This window comes from Limulus polyphemus, unplaced genomic scaffold (genome assembly GCF_000517525.1).
Source record: "Limulus polyphemus unplaced genomic scaffold, Limulus_polyphemus-2.1.2 Scaffold2774, whole genome shotgun sequence".
NCBI lineage: Eukaryota > Metazoa > Arthropoda > Merostomata > Xiphosura > Limulidae > Limulus > Limulus polyphemus.
The window spans coordinates 120,224-125,855 of record NW_013668384.1 but is presented as its reverse complement, the minus strand read 5'-3'; positions in this window follow the sequence as shown (position 1 = coordinate 125,855).

Here is a 5,632-nt window from a genome sequence, read left to right as displayed (position 1 = left end):
TCTCGTTTCCATCTTCTTCTCTTTTTTTTTCTATCCCACTCTCTGACACCAATTTGTTACGTCTCCGGTGTGTTAATTAATTTTCCCGTAACTTCGTTCCGACAAAATTTTCTTTTCCCTCCAACAACTGTTGTAATCTCTCTTCTTGCGTCTTTTCTTTTTCCTCCAACAACTGCTGTAATCTCTCTTGTTCGTTTTGCTGTTAGAGCTGCCACTGTTACAGGTTTTTTTGCAACTGCTGTTGTCTCTCTTCTTGTTTCTTTTTTTTCTCCTCCAACAACTGCTGTAATCTCTCTTCTTGTTTATTTTCTTTTCCTCCAACAGCTGCTGTAATCTCTCTTCTTGTTTCTTTTCTTTTTCCTCCAACAACTGCTGTAATCTCTCTTCTTGTTTCCTTTGCTGTTCTTTTATTGCTGCCATCAAGTCTGCTAAGCTGTAGTTTGATTTGGCACTTCTGGTTTCCATCTTTTTTTTTTCAGTCCCACCAATTTGTTACGTCTCTGGTCGTTTGTTAATTTCCCGTATAATTTCTTTCGATTGAAACTTTAGTGATGCAAGTCCTTTCTTAAATAAAACTAGTTTATTATTTCTCGTTACAAACTTTGTAATACACATAATTTCCACAGTCACTTTAACTTGGCTGTAATTCATAACGATTTACACACTTTACTTACAGTCACTACCGCGCTTGACCGTCTCTATATCTCCCCATCTGCAATTGTTCCTCTGCTTTATTTGTCGGCTTATATACTAAAATAGAGGGCGCGTAGAAAAGACTAGAGTTGCCAGGAAGAGACATGATCCTTCTAGAAACTCAGCGTCGCGTGACTTCCGCTGTCGTAAGAATTAGAAAGAGACAAGCAAAAAAAATAAAAATTGCTTCGAATTGAAGGATTATAAACATGTATTTGAAGTTCGTTGTCTTCTTTATTTTCCTAAATCAGTCTTGAAGTTTCGTTATTTTATTTTTCAAATTGCGCACACCTCACACTTGTTCATGACCTGGTAAGCTCAGTGTATTCTGCTGGTGTTGGATGAAGTTGGGTATACAAATAATTCAACATTTTTGCAGGGTAGTCCTGTGGTACTTTGGTTCCATGTGTGTATATAATTTACTGCAGTCATCTATGAGCCCGAGGAGAATTTCTCAAAAATGCGGAAATCAAACTCCCCCTCATCCCAATTAATGTTGTGTAGATAAGAGGTGACCAATGTACGTGCCTACTGTCTTCCTCATTCAACAAACTTGTGGGGAAGGTACTCGTTAATTATCAGTCTACCCCGTATAACAGGTTTTCAAGGCTAACTCCTTAATCAGGTATATGTCTGCTACTTTAAACCCTTCAATTTCCACAACTGTTCATGTTTCTTTGGAAAGTCTGCAAGTTGTAACACACACACACACACAGGTTACTCAGTTATATAATGTTAACGTCAAGAGTACTTTATAATAATACTTCCAGTTAACGACGCCGAGTTATTTTCGACTTCACACTGTTTCATGTCTGTTTGCAAACACTACTAGTTAGTCAAAATTTACGACTTCGTCTTTATTTTGAATAATGCTGTTCAGCTATCGTACACTGGTTCTCGTCACACTTTCTCACCAGTACTTAAGCTAACCTTATTAATTTAGTAATTCATTTAAAATCTACTAATATCAACGATTCCTGTTAGGCTACTCAATTTTGACATCAAGCTACGTAATCTGTCTGTATTACAATTTAAAATTGATGGCTCGCAGTCATTCAATTCGATAACTACCGCATCCTTAAAGTATGACATTTTTCTGCCGTCATTCTCTGATTTATTTATCCGTCCGAACTTTACGAGTCCATTTAACTTAAACAACTAAATAAATGCTAGTTTATCTCGTGCTCTATATAACAGTATGCTTATTAAGTTTATTTTACTAAGCATGGTGTTATTAATGTGATGTTTCACAGCTTCTATTTATTTATTTAGTGTTTCCCTGATACTACTATTAAGTGCTGTACTTGCTGTTGGAATCCGTTAATAGTTAACTCTGAATGTTTAGGGGCAAATGTTGAGGACATTCTATAATACCCCTCAGCGTTTTAATTTCTGAATCAGCTTCTATTCTTCTAAATAATTGTAATTCTTTTTCTGTTAATAGTTCTTGCTGATGGGGTAATTTTAGATTTACTTGTGCCATTGTGTACTTAGTTTTACTTTTGAAACTGGAAGGTAAGATTATCCCTTGTACATGTGCTGAGCAATTTCTTTCTAATTTTAGATATCGATTTTTTCAACACTGGCTTGGCCAATTTGACCGATCACGTGACCTCTTTGTATGTCAGTAAAACAAATCTATCTATTTATGCAGTTTACATAAAAATACAGAAATCACATATCATTTACACACAACTTTAAAAATATAGCTCACCATGATCTAAAGAAAAGTTTAACTTGTTGAAAATGTAATGGTTTAGACACGTAAAGGTGATTCGTTGGTTGTTTTTAATTTCGCGCAAAGCTACACGAGATTTATCTGCGCTAGCCGTCCCTAATTTAGCAGTAATAGACTAGAGGGAAAGCAGCTAGTCATCATTGACCATCACGATATCACGCCCCCACGGCTGAAAACGCGAGCATGTTTGGTGAGACGGGGATTCAAACACGCTAACCCTATGGCCATACCAGGCCAACATGTAAATAATTAACTATTGCCAATCATCTTACAATTTGGGCTGAGTTCTTCAACTTTATCTGAGGGGTAGATTTTAGATGTAGTTTCTGATTATGTTTGTTTTATCTGGTTTAATAATGAAGAATGAATTTTGTATGTCACTGAAGCCATCAGTCAGTAATATAAAATTTATCCATTCATGCACTTTACATAGCTATTGAAACACATCTTACTTACGAATTACACTTGTACACGTCTTCCAAGTTGATAATAAATACTGCAATCTAAAAACGAGAGCATTCCTGCTTTTATTTAGAAAATTAACGTAAAAAAAAGTATGTCCTAAAGAACTGAACTAGAAACTAACAACTGAAAGAGAGAACAAGTTGTCCAATTTACAAGAAAAATCGAATGAACACCAATACATGACCTAAAAATGAAAAAATGCTACGCGTTGTAAAAGAACCTTGAAAGTTTCATTACATCAGAAGATGTGACACCTAAAATATATCCAATTTAAGACCAGTTATAGTTATTCAAGAACTATCTGACTTCCTATTTAAAATTGTATAAGACTAAGTAACTGTATTCTATATTAGAATGGCAAATAAAATATTTTCGGATGCTTGACTTGGATCACATCGACCTTGTGTCGCAATTAACTTGTTTCATGAGAAAGAAACATGTTGATGCCTTTGGCCATAATAGACACTGAAGGTTTTTTATTGGAAGGACACATCATGGTTATTAAAAACTGGCATTCAGAATGTTATATACAGTGGTTATACAGGTGTGTTTTTCTATAAAACAACCGTTTTCGAAGCATCATTTCTATAATTAGTGTATTGTATAACATCTATTTGTCATAAAAAGGACACTTATTGAAACCTCTAAGTTATATACAATATTTCTATTGTAAAAGGTCTACGTCAATAATTATGTTTGAACCATTACTATTGTAGACATTTATATCCTTACCTTTTACAAATATTTGTCTAGAGCTTGTTTCTTGGTGAAATGGAACTTTATGCATAATGCTGATTAACACAAGTTTCGTATAGATATACTATAAATAAAGTACGTAAGTAAAAATCACAAAATTTAGATAAGACTATTGTCGCACAAAACTTCAAGTTTTTATGATTTTAGATCAACTGTTCAGATTTATAACTAACCATTCATTGGAAGCTTGTAAGAAAGATTAATGCTGATGATCATTGTGAATATAAAAGATGAGAAACATTGTCATCAGAAGAGGAGATATATATAAACACAGTGTTGTCTTTGTCAGGATGTGATGGCCATGAAAAAGAACCTTTAAATCTCAACTGTTTAAACAGAGTCATTTGTTCAGATTAATATCCCTTGTCTGGACAAATCCTCATTTGAAAAACACGAAGAAGCCGATTTTACAGTATATCAAAGTGTTCTAGCATGTGAGTGATCAAATATATCTCTATCAACAAAATATAAAACGTTTCTTTATTTAGAAATTCCACAACCCATATCGTGCACTAGAAATCCACAAATAAATTCACTTTGTGCTGGAATCTGGGACACAACTTTTGACCCTACTACATGTTATTAGTGATAACTTTTGACTTTGGCAAATTTTAAAGAGCACAGAATTTAGCTAATTTCTAATTCTGGTAGCAACATCCTGTGAAAGTAAGTCAAACACATTCAGTGAATCTCGAATTCCGCTAATTATTTTTAGGATAACGATATAAAAAGTTCGTGACAAAATATTTGATTTCTGTATATTATTTAATTAAATTGATCATGTAAGATTTCAGTTTGTAGACTCAGACAACTAATTTATCGACTACTTTTGTGTTTGAAAACAGATATATTAGAAACAACACAAACTGAGACATGAATGTACTATACAATACTGAACTATCAAGATTACATTAACTTTCATTCAAGTATAGTAGATAACAGGTAGCGTACAATTGTTGAATACAATTAGAACCCATGAACTGCATGTTTCTAATACCTACTGTTGCGTCAGCGAATCACATGACTACTATGACGCAACGTTTCTAGAACTATCATGTACTTTGGCGAATGTTCAAGTTCTTACTAGAAATAGGGTAGGCGGATATATATAAGAGGGGACAACGTGACGAGGAGAAGGTAATGTGTGGGTAGATAGTGAGTAATTGAACTGCAGTCACACGGTATTGTTGAAGTTAACGTTCGTTCGTTACAGTGTTGTTTTAGCGCGAGTATTGAGATTAAGTGTATCGCAGAGTTATATTCGGAAAGAATAAACCAGTTTTATTAAGTAAAGAACTTGTGTCGCTTAAGGAAACAAATCAGTCTGAAGTATACAGGTCTAGGTTTAGGATGAGAGTCCGTGCTAAATGGGAGAGCCAGCAAGATCTGGCACAGGATTTGGAAAGTATGGCACACAAAGCCTACCAAACTGTGCCACCCAATCTCCTGATGTTATTGCTGAGGGATCAGTTTGTTTATGCCTTGGACAGTCCACAACTGAAGATACAAGTAAAGCAAGCACACCCCTCTATTATGCAGGACGCTATGGCCAGAGCTCTTGAATTTGAATCCTATGTTAAGTCTAGCACAGAGATACCAAGGTTGGTACAGTCATCACGATTCAAAGCCAGAAAAGGGCAGCTTTTGGAGAAGTTTAAGGGACTTTGCTGGCACTGTAACAAACCTGGGCACAAGAGAGCTCAATGCCAGCAACTTCAACACAGGGAAGATACCACAGCAGGAAAGGCTGCTACCCAGAAAGGTTGTTGGAACTGTGGAGAGCAAAGACATATGAGGAGCCAGTGTATGAAGAATACTACCATTAAGTCAGTTTCGGGGAAACCAGTAGTGGTTAGTCTTGAGGGATGCCCACCAACCCCCATTGTGAAAGTCCCAACAGCTAAGTGTAAAATAGTAAGCACTCATAGCGTCTACGTGACAGGAAAGCTGGATGGCCAAAGGTGGCCATAAATTCTGCAT